Source organism: Narcine bancroftii, chromosome 8, assembly GCF_036971445.1.
Source record: "Narcine bancroftii isolate sNarBan1 chromosome 8, sNarBan1.hap1, whole genome shotgun sequence".
NCBI lineage: Eukaryota > Metazoa > Chordata > Chondrichthyes > Torpediniformes > Narcinidae > Narcine > Narcine bancroftii.
This window is the reverse complement of record NC_091476.1, coordinates 179,001,115-179,020,348: the sequence shown is the minus strand read 5'-3', so window position 1 is coordinate 179,020,348 and position 19,234 is coordinate 179,001,115.

The following is a 19,234-nucleotide window of genomic DNA, read 5'->3' as shown; positions in this document are numbered from 1 at the left end:
AGGCGTGGAATCAGAGGCGGGGAAAGAGATGTGGGGAAACGGAGGCCGGGAAAGTTGCGCGGAAAGGGAGGTGGGGAATCAGAGGTGGGGAATCAGAGGCTGGGAATCTGAGTCGGGGAATCAGAGGCGGGGAATCAGAGGCAGGGGATCAGAGGCGGGGAATCAGAGGCGGGTAATCAGATGAGGGGAATCAGAGGTGGGGAATCAGAGGCGGGGAATAAGAGGCAGGGAATCAGATGAAGGGAATCAGATGAAGGGAATCTGAGGCAGGGAATCTGAGGCGGGGAATCTGAGGCGTGGAATCAGAGGCGGGGAAACAGAGGCGGGGAATCAGAGGGGGGAATCAGAGGCGGGGAATCATAGGCGGGGAATCAGAGGCGTGGAATCAGAGGCGGGGAAAGAGATGTGGGGAAACGGAGGCCGGGAAAGTTGCGCGGAAAGGGAGGCGGGGAATCAGAGGCGGGGAATCAGAGGCGGGGATTCTGAAGCGGGGAATCAGAGGCGGGGAATCAGAGGCGGGGAATCAGAGGCGGGGAATCAGAGGCGGGGAATCAGATGCGGGGAATGAGAGGCGGGGAATCTGAGGCGGGGAATCAGAGGCGGGAAATCAGCGGCGAGGAATCTGTGGCGGGGAATCAGAGGCAGGGAATCAGATGAAGGGAATCTGAGGCAGGGAATCTGAGGCAGGGAATCTGAGGCAGGGAATCATAGGCAGGGAATCTGAGGCAGGGAATCTGAGGCGGGGAATCTGAGGCGGGGAATCTGAGTCGGAGAATCTGAGGCGGGGAATCTGATGCAAGGAAACAGGTGGATAAACAGAGGCAGGTAAACATAGGCGGATAAATACAGGCGGGGAAAGAGGTGGGCAAAACATAGTGGTTGGAACTTGTGTGTTGAAAATGAGGTACACAAAACAGATCAAACAGAGTTGTTGAAATTGAGGGAGGGAAAGAGAGGCGTGGAAAGAGTTGAGGGGAATGAGTGGGGGTGAATGAGAGGCCCAGAGGCAGAGGCGGGGAATCAGAGGCGGGGAATCATAGGCGGGGAATCAGAGGCGTGGAATCAGAGGCGGGGAAAGAGATCTGGGGAAACGGAGGCCGGGAAAGTTGCGCAGAAAGGGAGGCGGGGAATCAGAGGCGGGGAATCAGAGGCGGGGAATCTGAGGCGGGGAATCAGAGGCGGGGAATCAGAGGCGGGAAATCAGATGCGGGGAATCAGAGGCGGGGAATCAGAGGTGGGGAATAAGAGGCAGGGAATCAGATGAAGGGAATAAGATGAAGGGAATCTGAGGCAGGGAATCTGAGGCAGGGAATCTGAGGCGGGGAATCAGAGGCAGGGAATCAGATGAAGGGAATCTGAGGCATGGAATCTGAGTCGGGCAATCTGAGGCGGGGAATCTGAGGCATGGAAACAGGTGGATAAACAGAGGCAGGTAAACATAGGCGGATAAATAGAGGCGGGGAAAGAGGTGGGCAAAACATAGTGGTTGGAACTTGTGTGTTGAAAATGAGGTACACAAAACAGATCAAACAGAGTTGTTGAAATTGAGGGAGGGAAAGAGAGGTGCGGAAAGAGTGGAGGGGAAAGAGTGTGGGTGAATGAGAGGCGCAGAGACAGAGGCGGGGAATCTGAGGCGGGGAATCATATGCGGGGAATCAGAGGCGTGGAATCAGAGGCGGGGAAAGAGATGTGGGGAAACGGAGGCCGGGAAAGTTGCGCGGAATGGGAAGCGGGGAATCAGAGGCGAGGAATCAGAGGTGGGGAATCTGCGGCGGGGAATCAGAGGCGGGGAATCAGAGGCGGGGAATCAGAGGCGGGGAATCAGAGGCGGGTAATCAGATGCGGGGAATCAGAGGTGGGGAATCAGAGGCGGGGAATAAGAGGCAGGGAATCAGATGAAGGGAATCTGAGGCAGGGAATCTGAGGCAGGGAATCAGAGGTGGGGAATCTGAGGCGGGGAATCAGAGGCGGGGAATCAGAGGCGGGGAATCAGAGGCAGGGAAACAGAGGCGGGTAATCACAGACAGGGAATCTGATGCAGGGAATCTGAGGCAGGGAATCTGAGGCGAGGAATCAGAGGCGGGGAATCAGAGGCGGGGAATCAGTGGCGGGGAATCAGAGGCGGGGAATCAGAGGCGGGGATTCAGAGGCGGGGATCCTGAGGCAGGGAATCTGAGGCAGGGAATCTGAGGCCGGGAATCAGAGGCGGGGAATATGAGGCGGGGAATCAGAGGCGGCGAATCAGAGGCAGGGATTCAGAGGCGGGGAATAAGAGGCAGGGAATCAGATGAAGGGAATCAGATGAAGGGAATCTGAGGCAGGGAATCTGAGGTGGGGAACCTGAGGCAGGTAATCTGAGGCAGGGAATGTGAGGCGGGAAATCAGAGGCAGGGAATCAGAGGCGGGGATTCAGAGGCGGGGAATCAGAGGCGGGGAATCAGAGGCGGGGAATAAGAGGCAGGGAATCAGATGAAGGGAATCAGATGAAGGAAATCTGAGGCATTGAATCTGAGGCGGGGAATCTGAGGCGGGGAATCTGAGGCGGGGAATCATAGGCGGGGAATCAGAGGCGTGGAATCAGAGGCGGGGAAAGAGATGTGGGGAAACGGAGGCCGGGAAAGTTGCGCGGAAAGGGAGGCGGGGAATCAGAGGAGGGGAATCAGAGGCGGGGAATCTGAAGCGGGGAATCAGAGGCGGGGAATCAGAGGCGGGGAATCAGAGGCGGTGAACCAGAGGCGGGGAATCAGATGCGGGGAATCAGAGGCAGGGAATCTGATGCAGGGAATCTGGGGCAGGGAATCAGAGCCGGGGAATCTGAGGCGGGGAATCAGAGGCGGGGAATCAGAGGCGGGGAATCAGAGGCGGGGAATCAGAGGCGGGGAATAAGAGGCGGGAAATCAGAGGCGGGGAATCAGAGGCGGGGAATCAGAGGCGGGGAATCAGAGGCGGGGAATCAGAGGCGGGGAATAAGAGGCAGGGAATCAGATGAAGGGAATCAGATGAAGGGAATCTGAGGCAGGGAATCTGAGGCGGAGAATCAGAGGCGGGGAATCAGATGCGGGGAATCAGAGGCAGGGAATCTGAGGCAGGGAATCTGAGGCAGGGAATCTGAGGCGGGGAATCAGAGGCGGGGAATCAGAGGCAGGGATTCAGAGGCGGGGAATCAGAGGCGGGGAATAAGAGGCAGGGAATCAGATGAAGGGAATCAGATGAAGGGAATCCGAGGCAGGGAATCTGAGGCAGGGAATCTGAGGCGGGGAATCAGAGGCGGGGAATCAGAGGCGGGGAATCAGATGTGGGGAATCTGAGGCGGGGAATCAGAGGCGGGGAATCAGAGGCGGGGAATCAGAGGCGGGGATTCAGAGGCGGGGAATCAGAGGTGGGGAATCAGAGGCAGAGAATCAGAGGCGGGGTATCAGATGCGGGGTATCAGATGTGGGGAATCAGAGGCAGGGAATCTGAGGCAGGGAATCTGAGGCAGGGAATCAGAGGCGGGGAATCTGAGGCGGGGAATCTGAGGCGGGGAATCTGAGGCGGGGAATCTGAGGCGGGGAATCTGAGTCGGGGAATCTGAGGCGGGGAATCTTAGGCAGGGAAACAGGTGGATAAACAGAGACAGGTAAACAGGCGGATAAATAGAGGCGGGGAAAGAGGTGGGCAAAACATAGTGGTTGGAACTTGTGTGTTGAAAATGAGGTACACAAAACAGATCAAACAGAGTTGTTCAAATTGAGGGAGGGAAAGAGAGGCGTGGAAAGAGTTGAGGGGAAAGAGTGGGGGTGAATGAGAGGCCCAGAGGCAGAGGCGGGGAATCAGAGGCGGGGAATCATAGGCGGGGAATCAGAGGCGTGGAATCAGAGGCGGGGAAAGAGATGTGGGGAAACGGAGGCCGGGAAAGTTGCGCGGAAAGGGAGGCGGGGAATCAGAGGTGGGGAATCAGAGGCGGGGAATCTGAGGCGGGGAATCAGAGGCGGGGAATCTGAGGCGGGAAATCAGATGCGGGGAATCAGAGGCGGGGAATCAGAGGTGGGGAATAAGAGGCAGGGAATCAGATGAAGGGAATAAGATGAAGGGAATCTGAGGCAGGGAATCTGAGGCAGGGAATCTGAGGCGGGGAATCAGAGGCAGGGAATCAGATGAAGGGAATCTGAGGCATGGAATCTGAGGCATGGAAACAGGTGGATAAACAGAGGCAGGTAAACAGAGGCGGATAAATAGAGGCGGGGAAAGAGGTTGGTAAAACATAGTGGTTGGAACTTTTGTGTTGAAAATGGGGTACACAAAACAGATCAAACAGAGTTGTTGAAATTGCGGGAGGGAAAGAGAGGCGCGGAAAGAGTGGAGGGGAAAGAGTGGGGGTGAATGACAGGCGCAGAGACAGAGGCGGTCAATCAGAGGCGTGGAATCAGAGGCGGGGAAAGAGATCTGGGGAAACGGAGGCCGGGAAAGTTGCGCAGAAAGGGAGGCGGGGAATCAGAGGCGGGGAATCAGAGGCGGGGAATCTGAGGCGGGGAATCAGAGGCGGGGAATCAGAGGCGGGAAATCAGATGCGGGGAATCAGAGGCGGGGAATCAGAGGTGGGGAATAAGAGGCAGGGAATCAGATGAAGGGAATAAGATGAAGGGAATCTGAGGCAGGGAATCTGAGGCAGGGAATCTGAGGCGGGGAATCAGAGGCAGGGAATCAGATGAAGGGAATCTGAGGCATGGAATCTGAGTCGGGCAATCTGAGGCGGGGAATCTGAGGCATGGAAACAGGTGGATAAACAGAGGCAGGTAAACATAGGCGGATAAATAGAGGCGGGGAAAGAGGTGGGCAAAACATAGTGGTTGGAACTTGTGTGTTGAAAATGAGGTACACAAAACAGATCAAACAGAGTTGTTGAAATTGAGGGAGGGAAAGAGAGGTGCGGAAAGAGTGGAGGGGAAAGAGTGTGGGTGAATGAGAGGCGCAGAGACAGAGGCGGGGAATCTGAGGCGGGGAATCATATGCGGGGAATCAGAGGCGTGGAATCAGAGGCGGGGAAAGAGATGTGGGGAAACTGAGGCCGGGAAAGTTGCGCGGAATGGGAAGCGGGGAATCAGAGGCGAGGAATCAGAGGTGGGGAATCTGAGGCGGGGAATCAGAGGCGGGGAATCAGAGGCGGGGAATCAGAGGCGGGGAATCAGAGGCGGGTAATCAGATGCGGGGAATCAGAGGTGGGGAATCAGAGGCGGGGAATAAGAGGCAGGGAATCAGATGAAGGGAATCTGAGGCAGGGAATCTGAGGCAGGGAATCAGAGGTGGGGAATCTGAGGCGGGGAATCAGAGGCGGGGAATCAGAGGCGGGGAATCAGAGGCAGGGAAACAGAGGCGGGTAATCACAGACAGGGAATCTGATGCAGGGAATCTGAGGCAGGGAATCTGAGGCGAGGAATCAGAGGCGGGGAATCAGAGGCGGGGAATCAGTGGCGGGGAATCAGAGGCGGGGAATCAGAGGCGGGGATTCAGAGGCGGGGATCCTGAGGCAGGGAATCTGAGGCAGGGAATCTGAGGCCGGGAATCAGAGGCGGGGAATATGAGGCGGGGAATCAGAGGCGGCGAATCAGAGGCAGGGATTCAGAGGCGGGGAATAAGAGGCAGGGAATCAGATGAAGGGAATCAGATGAAGGGAATCAGATGAAGGGAATCTGAGGCAGGGAATCTGAGGTGGGGAACCTGAGGCAGGTAATCTGAGGCAGGGAATGTGAGGCGGGAAATCAGAGGCAGGGAATCAGAGGCGGGGATTCAGAGGCGGGGAATCAGAGGCGGGGAATCAGAGGCGGGGAATAAGAGGCAGGGAATCAGATGAAGGGAATCAGATGAAGGAAATCTGAGGCATTGAATCTGAGGCGGGGAATCTGAGGCGGGGAATCTGAGGCGGGGAATCATAGGCGGGGAATCAGAGGCGTGGAATCAGAGGCGGGGAAAGAGATGTGGGGAAGCGGAGGCCGGGAAAGTTGCGCGGAAAGGGAGGCGGGGAATCAGAGGAGGGGAATCAGAGGCGGGGAATCTGAAGCGGGGAATCAGAGGCGGGGAATCAGAGGCGGGGAATCAGAGGCGGTGAACCAGAGGCGGGGAATCAGATGCGGGGAATCAGAGGCAGGGAATCTGATGCAGGGAATCTGGGGCAGGGAATCAGAGCCGGGGAATCTGAGGCGGGGAATCAGAGGCGGGGAATCAGAGGCGGGGAATCAGAGGCGGGGAATCAGAGGCGGGGAATAAGAGGCGGGAAATCAGAGGCGGGGAATCAGAGGCGGGGAATCAGAGGCGGGGAATCAGAGGCGGGGAATCAGAGGCGGGGAATCAGAGGCGGGGAATCAGAGGCGGGGAATAAGAGGCAGGGAATCAGATGAAGGGAATCAGATGAAGGGAATCTGAGGCAGGGAATCTGAGGCGGAGAATCAGAGGCGGGGAATCAGATGCGGGGAATCAGAGGCAGGGAATCTGAGGCAGGGAATCTGAGGCAGGGAATCTGAGGCGGGGAATCAGAGGCGGGGAATCAGAGGCAGGGATTCAGAGGCGGGGAATCAGAGGCGGGGAATAAGAGGCAGGGAATCAGATGAAGGGAATCAGATGAAGGGAATCCGAGGCAGGGAATCTGAGGCAGGGAATCTGAGGCGGGGAATCAGAGGCGGGGAATCAGAGGCGGGGAATCAGATGTGGGGAATCTGAGGCGGGGAATCAGAGGCGGGGAATCAGAGGCGGGGAATCAGAGGCGGGGATTCAGAGGCGGGGAATCAGAGGTGGGGAATCAGAGGCAGAGAATCAGAGGCGGGGTATCAGATGCGGGGTATCAGATGTGGGGAATCAGAGGCAGGGAATCTGAGGCAGGGAATCTGAGGCGGGGAATCTGAGGCGGGGAATCTGAGGCGGGGAATCAGAGGCGGGGAATCAGAGGCGGGCAATCAGAGGCGGGGAATCAGAGGCGGGGAATCTGAGGCGGGGAATCAGAGGCAGGGAATCAGATGAAGGGAATCTGAGGCAGGGAATCTGAGGCAGGGAATCTGAGGCAGGGAATCAGAGGCAGGGAATCTGAGGCGGGGAATCTGAGGCGGGGAATCTGAGGCGGGGAATCTGAGGCGGGGAATCTGAGTCGGGGAATCTGAGGCGGGGAATCTTAGGCAGGGAAACAGGTGGATAAACAGAGACAGGTAAACAGGCGGATAAATAGAGGCGGGGAAAGAGGTGGGCAAAACATAGTGGTTGGAACTTGTGTGTTGAAAATGAGGTACACAAAACAGATCAAACAGAGTTGTTCAAATTGAGGGAGGGAAAGAGAGGCGTGGAAAGAGTTGAGGGGAAAGAGTGGGGGTGAATGAGAGGCCCAGAGGCAGAGGCGGGGAATCAGAGGCGGGGAATCATAGGCGGGGAATCAGAGGCGTGGAATCAGAGGCGGGGAAAGAGATGTGGGGAAACGGAGGCCGGGAAAGTTGCGCGGAAAGGGAGGCGGGGAATCAGAGGTGGGGAATCAGAGGCGGGGAATCTGAGGCGGGGAATCAGAGGCGGGGAATCTGAGGCGGGAAATCAGATGCGGGGAATCAGAGGCGGGGAATCAGAGGTGGGGAATAAGAGGCAGGGAATCAGATGAAGGGAATAAGATGAAGGGAATCTGAGGCAGGGAATCTGAGGCAGGGAATCTGAGGCGGGGAATCAGAGGCAGGGAATCAGATGAAGGGAATCTGAGGCATGGAATCTGAGGCATGGAAACAGGTGGATAAACAGAGGCAGGTAAACAGAGGCGGATAAATAGAGGCGGGGAAAGAGGTTGGTAAAACATAGTGGTTGGAACTTTTGTGTTGAAAATGGGGTACACAAAACAGATCAAACAGAGTTGTTGAAATTGCGGGAGGGAAAGAGAGGCGCGGAAAGAGTGGAGGGGAAAGAGTGGGGGTGAATGACAGGCGCAGAGACAGAGGCGGTCAATCAGAGGCGGGGAATCATAGGCGGGGAATCAGAGGTGTGGAATCAGAGGCGGGGAAAGAGATGTGGGGAAACGGAGGCCGGGAAAGTTGCGCGGAAAGGGAGGCGGGGAATCAGAGGAGGGGAATCAGAGGCGGGGAATCTGAAGCGGGGAATCAGAGGCGGGGAATCAGAGGCGGGGAATCAGAGGCGGTGAACCAGAGGCGGGGAATCAGATGCGGGGAATCAGAGCCGGGGAATCTGAGGCGGGGAATCAGAGGCGGGGAATCAGAGGCGGGGAATCAGAGGCGGGGAATCAGAGGCGGGGAATAAGAGGCGGGAAATCAGAGGCGGGGAATCAGAGGCGGGGAATCAGAGGCGGGGAATCAGAGGCGGGGAATCTGAGGCGGGGAATCAGAGGCGGGGAATCAGAGGCGGGGAATATGAGGCAGGGAATCAGATGAAGGGAATCAGATGAAGGGAATCTGAGGCAGGGAATCTGAGGCGGGGAATCAGAGGCGGGGAATCAGATGCGGGGAATCAGAGGCAGGGAATCTGAGGCAGGGAATCTGAGGCAGGGAATCTGAGGCGGGGAATCAGAGGCGGGGAATCAGAGGCAGGGATTCAGAGGCGGGGAATCAGAGGCGGGGAATAAGAGGCAGGGAATCAGATGAAGGGAATCAGATGAAGGGAATCCGAGGCAGGGAATCTGAGGCAGGGAATCTGAGGCGGGGAATCAGAGGCGGGGAATCAGAGGCGGGGAATCAGATGTGGGGAATCTGAGGCGGGGAATCAGAGGCGGGGAATCAGAGGCGGGGAATCAGAGGCGGGGATTCAGAGGCGGGTAATCAGATGCGGGGATTCAGAGGTGGGGAATCAGAGGCAGAGAATCAGAGGCGGGGATTCTGAGGCGGGGAATCAGAGGCGGGGAATCAGAGGCGGGGAATCAGAGGCGGGGATTCAGAGGCGGGGTATCAGATGCGGGGAATCAGAGGCAGGGAATCTGAGGCAGGGAATCTGAGGTGGGGAATCTGAGGCGGGGAATCTGAGGCGGGGAATCAGAGGCGGGGAATCAGAGGCGGGGAATCAGAGGCGGGCAATCAGAGGCGGGGAATCAGAGGCGGGGAATCTGAGGCGGGGAATCAGAGGCAGGGAATCAGATGAAGGGAATCTGAGGCAGGGAATCTGAGGCAGGGAATCTGAGGCAGGGAATCAGAGGCAGGGAATCTGAGGCGGGGAATCTGAGGCGGGGAATCTGAGGCGGGGAATCTGAGGCGGGGAATCTGAGTCGGGGAATCTGAGGCGGGGAATCTTAGGCAGGGAAACAGGTGGATAAACAGAGGCAGGTAAACAGGCGGATAAATAGAGGCGGGGAAAGAGGTGGGCAAAACATAGTGGTTGGAACTTGTGTGTTGAAAATGAGGTACACAAAACAGATCAAACAGAGTTGTTCAAATTGAGGGAGGGAAAGAGAGGCGTGGAAAGAGTGGAGGGGAAAGAGTGGAGGTGAATTAGAGGCCCAGAGACAGAGGCGGGGAATCAGATGTGGGGAATCATAGGCGGGGAATCAGAGGCGTGGAATCAGAGGCGGGGAAAGAGATGTGGGGAAACGGAGGCCGGGAAAGTTGCGCGGAAAGGGAGGCGGGGAATCAGAGGAGGGGAATCAGAGGCGGGGAATCTGAAGCGGGGAATCAGAGGCGGGGAATCAGAGGCGGTGAACCAGAGGCGGGGAATCAGATGCGGGGAATCAGAGGCAGGGAATCTGATGCAGGGAATCTGGGGCAGGGAATCAGAGCCGGGGAATCTGAGGCGGGGAATCAGAGGCGGGGAATCAGAGGCGGGGAATCAGAGGCGGGGAATCAGAGGCGGGGAATAAGAGGCGGGAAATCAGAGGCGGGGAATCAGAGGCGGGGAATCAGAGGCGGGGAATCAGAGGCGGGGAATCAGAGGCGGGGAATCAGAGGCGGGGAATCAGAGGCGGGGAATAAGAGGCAGGGAATCAGATGAAGGAAATCAGATGAAGGGAATCTGAGGCGGGGAATCAGAGGCGGGGAATCAGAGGCGGGGAATCAGAGGCGGGGAATAAGAGGCGGGAAATCAGAGGCGGGGAATCAGAGGCGCGGAATCAGAGGCGGGGAATCAGAGGCGGGGAATCAGAGGCGGGGAATCAGAGGCGGGGAATCAGAGGCGGGGAATAAGAGGCAGGGAATCAGATGAAGGGAATCAGATGAAGGGAATCTGAGGCGGGGAATCAGAGGCGGGGAATCAGAGGCGGGGAATCAGATGTGGGGAATCTGAGGCGGGGAATCAGAGGCGGGGAATCAGAGGCGGGGAATCAGAGGCGGGGATTCAGAGGCGGGTAATCAGATGCGGGGAATCAGAGGCAGGGAATCTGAGGCAGGGAATCTGAGGCGGGGAATCTGAGGCGGGGAATCTGAGGCGGGGAATCAGAGGCGGGGAATCAGAGGCAGAGAATCAGAGGCGGGGTATCAGATGCGGGGAATCAGAGGCAGGGAATCTGAGGCAGGGAATCTGAGGCGGGGAATCTGAGGCGGGGAATCTGAGGCGTGGAATCAGAGGCGGGGAATCAGAGGCGGGCAATCAGAGGCGGGGAATCTGAGGCGGGGAATCAGAGGCAGGGAATCAGATGAAGGGAATCTGAGGCAGGGAATCTGAGGCAGGGAATCTGAGGCAGGGAATCAGAGGCAGGGAATCTGAGGCGGGGAATCTGAGGCGGGGAATCTGAGGCGGGGAATCTGAGGCGGGGAATCTGAGTCGGGGAATCTGAGGCGGGGAATCTTAGGCAGGGAAACAGGTGGATAAAGAGAGACAGGTAAACAGGCGGATAAATAGAGGCGGGGAAAGAGGTGGGCAAAACATAGTGGTTGGAACTTGTGTGTTGAAAATGAGGTACACAAAACAGATCAAACAGAGTAGTTCAAATTGAGGGAGGGAAAGAGAGGCGTGGAAAGAGTTGAGGGGAAAGAGTGGGGGTGAATGAGAGGCCCAGAGGCAGAGGCGGGGAATCAGAGGCGGGGAATCATAGGCGGGGAATCTGAGGCGGGGAATCAGAGGCGGGGAATCTGAGGCGGGAAATCAGATGCGGGGAATCAGAGGCGGGGAATCAGAGGTGGGGAATAAGAGGCAGGGAATCAGATGAAGGGAATAAGATGAAGGGAATCTGAGGCAGGGAATCTGAGGCAGGGAATCTGAGGCGGGGAATCAGAGGCAGGGAATCAGATGAAGGGAATCTGAGGCATGGAATCTGAGGCATGGAAACAGGTGGATAAACAGAGGCAGGTAAACATAGGCGGATAAATAGAGGCGGGGAAAGAGGTGCGTAAAACATAGTGGTTGGAATTTTGTGTTGAAAATGGGGTACACAAAACAGATCAAACAGAGTTGTTGAAATTGAGGGAGGGAAAGAGAGGCGCGGAAAGAGTGGAGGGGAAAGAGTGGGGGTGAATGACAGGCGCAGAGACAGAGGCGGGGAATCAGAGGCGGGGAATCATAGGCGGGGAATCAGAGGTGTGGAATCAGAGGCGGGGAAAGAGATGTGGGGAAACGGAGGCCGGGAAAGTTGCGCGGAAAGGGAGGCGGGGAATCAGAGGAGGGGAATCAGAGGCGGGGAATCTGAAGCGGGGAATCAGAGGCGGGGAATCAGAGGTGGGGAATCAGAGGCGGTGAACCAGAGGCGGGGAATCAGATGCGGGGAATCAGAGGCAGGGAATCTGATGCAGGGAATCTGGGGCAGGGAATCAGAGCCGGGGAATCTGAGGCGGGGAATCAGAGGCGGGGAATCAGAGGCGGGGAATCAGAGGCGGGGAATCAGAGGCGGGGAATAAGAGGCGGGAAATCAGAGGCGGGGAATCAGAGGCGGGGAATCAGAGGCGGGGAATCAGAGGCGGGGAATCAGAGGCGGGGAATCAGAGGCGGGGAATAAGAGGCAGGGAATCAGATGAAGGGAATCAGATGAAGGGAATCTGAGGCAGGGAATCTGAGGCGGGGAATCAGAGGCGGGGAATCAGATGCGGGGAATCAGAGGCAGGGAATCTGAGGCAGGGAATCTGAGGCAGGGAATCTGAGGCGGGGAATCAGAGGCGGGGAATCAGAGGCAGGGATTCAGAGGCGGGGAATCAGAGGCGGGGAATAAGAGGCAGGGAATCAGATGAAGGGAATCAGATGAAGGGAATCCGAGGCAGGGAATCTGAGGCAGGGAATCTGAGGCGGGGAATCAGAGGCGGGGAATCAGAGGCGGGGAATCAGATGTGGGGAATCTGAGGCGGGGAATCAGAGGCGGGGAATCAGAGGCGGGGAATCAGAGGCGGGGATTCAGAGGCGGGTAATCAGATGCGGGGAATCAGAGGTGGGGAATCAGAGGCAGAGAATCAGAGGCGGGGTATCAGATGCGGGGAATCAGAGGCAGGGAATCTGAGGCAGGGAATCTGAGGCGGGGAATCTGAGGCGGGGAATCTGAGGCGGGGAATCAGAGGCGGGGAATCAGAGGCGGGGAATCTGAGGCGGGGAATCAGAGGCAGGGAATCAGATGAAGGGAATCTGAGGCAGGGAATCTGAGGCAGGGAATCTGAGGCAGGGAATCAGAGGCAGGGAATCTGAGGCGGGGAATCTGAGGCGGGGAATCTGAGGCGGGGAATCTGAGGCGGGGAATCTGAGTCGGGGAATCTGAGGCGGGGAATCTTAGGCAGGGAAACAGGTGGATAAACAGAGGCAGGTAAACAGGCGGATAAATAGAGGCGGGGAAAGAGGTGGGCAAAACATAGTGGTTGGAACTTGTGTGTTGAAAATGAGGTACACAAAACAGATCAAACAGAGTTGTTGAAATTGAGGGAGGGAAAGAGAGGCGTGGAAAGAGTTGAGGGGAAAGAGTGGGGGTGAATGAGAGGCCCAGAGGCAGAGACGGGGAATCAGAGGCGGGGAATCATAGGCGGGGAATCAGAGGCGTGGAATCAGAGGCGGGGAAAGAGATGTGGGGAAACGGAGGCCGGGAAAGTTGCGCGGAAAGGGAGGCGGGGAATCAGAGGTGGGGAATCAGAGGCGGGGAATCTGAGGCGGGGAATGAGAGGCGGGGAATCTGAGGCGGGAAATCAGATGCGGGGAATCAGAGGCGGGGAATCAGAGGTGGGGAATAAGAGGCAGGGAATCAGATGAAGGGAATCTGAGGCAGGGAATCTGAGGCAGGGAATCTGAGGCAGGGAATCAGAGGCAGGGAATCTGAGGCGGGGAATCTGAGGCGGGGAATCTGAGGCGGGGAATCTGAGGCGGGGAATCTGAGTCGGGGAATCTGAGGCGGGGAATCTTAGGCAGGGAAACAGGTGGATAAACAGAGGCAGGTAAACAGGCGGATAAATAGAGGCGGGGAAAGAGGTGGGCAAAACATAGTGGTTGGAACTTGTGTGTTGAAAATGAGGTACACAAAACAGATCAAACAGAGTTGTTGAAATTGAGGGAGGGAAAGAGAGGCGTGGAAAGAGTTGAGGGGAAAGAGTGGGGGTGAATGAGAGGCCCAGAGGCAGAGGCGGGGAATCAGAGGCGGGGATTCATAGGCGGGGAATCAGAGGCGTGGAATCAGAGGCGGGGAAAGAGATGTGGGGAAACGGAGGCCGGGAAAGTTGCGCGGAAAGGGAGGCGGGGAATCAGAGGTGGGGAATCAGAGGCGGGGAATCTGAGGCGGGGAATCAGAGGCGGGGAATCTGAGGCGGGAAATCAGATGCGGGGAATCAGAGGCGGGGAATCAGAGGTGGGGAATAAGAGGCAGGGAATCAGATGAAGGGAATAAGATGAAGGGAATCTGAGGCAGGGAATCTGAGGCAGGGAATCTGAGGCGGGGAATCAGAGGCAGGGAATCAGATGAAGGGAATCTGAGGCATGGAATCTGAGGCATGGAAACAGGTGGATAAACAGAGGCAGGTAAACATAGGCGGATAAATAGAGACGGGGAAAGAGGTGGGTAAAACATAGTGGTTGGAAATTTTGTGTTGAAAATGGGGTACACAAAACAGATCAAACAGAGTTGTTGAATTTGAGGGAGGGAAAGAGAGGCGCGGAAAGAGTGGAGGGGAAAGAGTGGGGGTGAATGACAGGCGCAGAGACAGAGGCGGGGAATCAGAGGCGGGGAATCATAGGCGGGGAATCAGAGGTGTGGAATCAGAGGCGGGGAAAGAGATGTGGGGAAACGGAGGCCGGGAAAGTTGCGCGGAAAGGGAGGCGGGGAATCAGAGGAGGGGAATCAGAGGCGGGGAATCTGAAGCGGGGAATCAGAGGCGGGGAATCAGAGGCGGGGAATCAGAGGCGGTGAACCAGAGGCGGGGAATCAGATGAGGGGAATCAGAGGCAGGGAATCTGATGCAGGGAATCTGGGGCAGGGAATCAGAGCCGGGGAATCTGAGGCGGGGAATCAGAGGCGGGGAATGAGAGGCGGGGAATCAGAGGCGGGGAATCAGAGGCGGGGAATACGAGGCGGGAAATCAGAGGCGGGGAATCAGAGGCGGGGAATCAGAGGCGGGGAATCAGAGGCGGGGAATCAGAGGCGGCGAATCAGAGGCGGGGAATCAGAGGCGGGGAATAAGAGGCAGGGAATCAGATGAAGGGAATCAGATGAAGGGAATCTGAGGCAGGGAATCTGAGGCGGGGAATCAGAGGCGGGGAATCAGATGCGGGGAATCAGAGGCAGGGAATCTGAGGCAGGGATTCAGAGGCGGGGAATCAGAGGCGGGGAATAAGAGGCAGGGAATCAGATGAAGGGAATCAGATGAAGGGAATCCGAGGCACGGAATCTGAGGCAGGGAATCTGAGGCAGGGAATCTGAGGCGGGGAATCAGAGGCGGGGAATCAGAGGCAGGGATTCAGAGGCGGGGAATCAGAGGCGGGGAATAAGAGGCAGGGAATCAGATGAAGGGAATCAGATGAAGGGAATCCGAGGCACGGAATCTGAGGCAGGGAATCTGAGGCGGGGAATCAGAGGCGGGGAATCAGAGGCGGGGAATCAGATGTGGGGAATCTGAGGCGGGGAATCAGAGGCGGGGAATCAGAGGCGGGGAATCAGAGGCGGGGATTCAGAGGCGGATAATCAGATGCGGGGAATCAGAGGTGGGGAATCAGAGGCAGAGAATCAGAGGCGGGGTATCAGATGCGGGGAATCAGAGGCAGGGAATCTGAGGCAGGGAATCTGAGGCGGGGAATCTGAGGCGGGGAATCTGAGGCGGGGAATCTGAGGCGGGGAATCAGAGGCGGGGAATCAGAGGCGGGCAATCAGAGGCGGGGAATCAGAGGCGGGGAATCTGAGGCGGGGAATCAGAGGCAGGGAATCAGATGAAGGGAATCTGAGGCAGGGAATCTGAGGCAGGGAATCTGAGGCAGGGAATCAGAGGCAGGGAATCTGAGGCGGGGAATCTGAGGCGGGGAATCTGAGGCGGGGAATCTGAGGCGGGGAATCTGAGTCGGAGAATCTGAGGCGGGGAATCTTAGGCAGGGAAACAGGTGGATAAACAGAGGCAGGTAAACAGGCGGATAAATAGAGGCGGGGAAAGAGGTGGGCAAAACATAGTGGTTGGAACTTGTGTGTTGAAAATGAGGTACACAAAACAGATCAAACAGAGTTGTTGAAATTGAGGGAGGGAAAGAGAGGTGTGGAAAGAGTGGAGGGGAAAGAGTGGAGGTGAATTAGAGGCCCAGAGACAGAGGCGGGGAATCAGATGCGGGGAATCATAGGCGGGGAATCAGAGGCGTGGAATCAGAGGCGGGGAAAGAGATGTGGGGAAACGGAGGCCGGGAAAGTTGCGCGGAAAGGGAGGCGGGGAATCAGAGGAGGGGAATCAGAGGCGGGGAATCTGAAGCGGGGAATCAGAGGCGGGGAATCAGAGGCGGGGAATCAGAGGCGGTGAACCAGAGGCGGGGAATCAGATGCGGGGAATCAGAGGCAGGGAATCTGATGCAGGGAATCTGGGGCATGGAATCAGAGCCGGGGAATCTGAGGCGGGGAATCAGAGGCGGGGAACCAGAGGCGGGGAATCAGAGGCGGGGAATCAGAGGCGGGGAATAAGAGGCGGGAAATCAGAGGCGGGGAATCAGAGGCGGGGAATCAGAGGCGGGGAATCAGAGGCAGGGAATCTGATGCAGGGAATCTGGGGCAGGGAATCAGAGCCGGGGAATCTGAGGCGGGGAATCAGAGGCGGGGAATCAGAGGCGGGGAATCAGAGGCGGGGAATCAGAGGCGGGGAATAAGAGGCGGGAAATCAGAGGCGGGGAATCAGAGGCGGGGAATCAGAGGCGGGGAATCAGAGGCGGGGAATAAGAGGCAGGGAATCAGATGAAGGGAATCAGATGAAGGGAATCTAAGGAGGGAATCTGAGGCGGGGAATCAGAGGCGGGGAATCAGATGCGGGGAATCAGAGGCAGGGAATCTGAGGCAGGGAATCTGAGGCAGGGAATCTGAGGCGGGGAATCAGAGGCGGGGAATCAGAGGCAGGGATTCAGAGGCGGGGAATCAGAGGCGGGGAATAAGAGGCAGGGAATCAGATGAAGGGAATCAGATGAAGGGAATCCGAGGCAGGGAATCTGAGGCAGGGAATCTGAGGCGGGGAATCAGAGGCGGGGAATCAGAGGCGGGGAATCAGATGTGGGGAATCTGAGGCGGGGAATCAGAGGCGGGGAATCAGAGGCGGGGAATCAGAGGCGGGGATTCAGAGGCGGGTAATCAGATGCGGGGAATCAGAGGTGGGGAATCAGAGGCAGAGAATCAGAGGCAGGGAATCAGATGAAGGGAATCTGAGGCAGGGAATCTGAGGCAGGGAATCTGAGGCGGGGAATCAGAGGCGGGCAATCAGAGGCGGGGAATCAGAGGCGGGGAATCAGAGGCAGGGAATCAGATGAAGGGAATCTGAGGCAGGGAATCTGAGGCAGGGAATCTGAGGCAGGGAATCAGAGGCAGGGAATCTGAGGCGGGGAATCTGAGGCGGGGAATCTGAGGCGGGGAATCTGAGACGGGGAATCTGAGTCGGGGAATCTGAGTCGGGGAATCTGAGGCGGGGAATCTTAGGCAGGGAAACAGGTGGATAAACAGAGGCAGGTAAACAGGCGGATAAATAGAGGCGGGGAAAGAGGTGGGCAAAACATAGTGGTTGGAACTTGTGTGTTGAAAATGAGGTACACAAAACAGATCAAACAGAGTTGTTGAAATTGAGGGAGGGAAAGAGAGGCGTGGAAAGAGTTGAGGGGAATGAGTGGAGGTGAATTAGAGGCCCAGAGACAGAGGCGGGGAATCAGATGCGGGGAATCATAGGCGGGGAATCAGAGGCGTGGAATCAGAGGCGGGGAAAGAGATGTGGGGAAACGGAGGCCGGGAAAGTTGCGCGGAAAGGGAGGCGGGGAATCAGAGGAGGGGAATCAGAGGCGGGGAATCTGAAGAGGGGAATCAGAGGCGGGGAATCAGAGGCGGGGAATCAGAGGCGGTGAACCAGAGGCGGGGAATCAGAGGCAGGGAATCTGATGCAGGGAATCTGGGGCAGGGAATCAGAGCCGGGGAATCTGAGGCGGGGAATCAGAGGCGGGGAATCAGAGGCGGGGAATCAGAGGCGGGGAATCAGAGGCGGGGAATCAGAGGCGGGGAATAAGAGGCGGGAAATCAGAGGCGGGGAATCAGAGGCGGAGAATCAGAGGCGGGGAATCAGAGGCGGGGAATCAGAGGCGGGGAATAAGAGGCAGGGAATCAGATGAAGGGAATCAGATGAAGGGAATCTGAGGCAGGGAATCTGAGGCGGGGAATCAGAGGCGGGGAATCAGATGCGGGGAATCAGAGGCAGGGAATCTGAGGCAGGGAATCTGAGGCAGGGAATCTGAGGCGGGGAATCAGAGGCGGGGAATCAGAGGCAGGGATTCAGAGGCGGGGAATCAGAGGCGGGGAATAAGAGGCAGGGAATCAGATGAAGGGAATCAGATGAAGGGAATCCGAGGCAGGGAATCTGAGGCAGGGAATCTGAGGCGGGGAATCAGAGGCGGGGAATCAGAGGCGGGGAATCAGATGTGGGGAATCTGAGGCGGGGAATCAGAGACGGGGAATCAGAGGCGGGGAATTAGAGGCGGGGATTCAGAGGCGGGTAATCAGATGCGGGGAATCAGAGGTGGGGAATCAGAGGCAGAGAATCAGAGGCGGGGTATCAGATGCGGGGAATCAGAGGCAGGGAATCTGAGGCAGGGAATCTGAGGCGGGGAATCTGAGGCGGGGAATCTGAGGCGGGCAATCAGAGGCGGGGAATCAGAGGCGGGGAATCAGAGGCGGGCAATCAGAGGCAGGGAATCAGAGGCAGGGAATCTGAGGCGGGGAATCTGAGGCGAGGAATCTGAGGCGGGGAATCTGAGGCGGGGAATCTGAGTCGGGGAATCTGAGGCGGGGAATCTTAGGCAGGGAAACAGGTGGATAAACAGAGGCAGGGAAAGAGGTGGGCAAAACATAGTGGTTGGAACTTGTGTGTTGAAAATGAGGTACACAAAACAGATCAAACAGAGTTGTTGAAATTGAGGGAGGGACAGAGAGGCGTGGAAAGAGTGGAGGGGAAAGAGTGGAGGTGAATTAGAGGCCCAGAGACAGAGGCGGGGAATCAGATGCGGGGAATCATAGGCGGGGAATCAGAGGCGTGGAATCAGAGGCCGGGAAAGAGATGTGGGGAAACGGAGGCCGGGAAAGTTGTGCGGAAAGGGAGGCGGGGAATCAGAGGCAGGGAATCAGAGGCGGGGAATCAGAGGCGGGGAATCAGAGGCGGGGAATCAGAGGCAGGAAATCAGAGGCGGGGAATCAGAGGCGGGGAATCAGATGCGGGGAATCAGAGGCGGGGAATCAGAGGCGGGGAATAAGAGGCAGGGAATCAGATGAAGGGAATCAGATGAAGGGAATCTGAGGCAGGGAATCTGAGGCAGGGAATCAGAGGCGGGGAATCAGAGGCGGGGAATCAGAGGTGGGGAATCAGAGGCGGGGAATCAGAGGCGGGGAATCAGAGGCGGGGAATCACAGGCAGGGAATCTGAGGCAGGGAATCTGAGGCAGGGTATCTGAGGCGGGGATTCAGAGGCGGGGAATCAGAGGCGGGGAATCAGAGGCGGGGAATCAGAGGCAGGGAATCAGATGAAGGGAATCAGATTAAGGGAATCTGAGGCAGGGAATCTGAGGCAGGGAATCTGTGGCAGGGAATCAGAGCCGGGGAATCTGAGGCGGGGAATCTGAGGCGGGGAATGAGAGGCGGGGAATCAGAGGAAGGGAATCAGAGGCGGGGAATCAGAGGCGGGGAATCAGATGCGGGGAATCA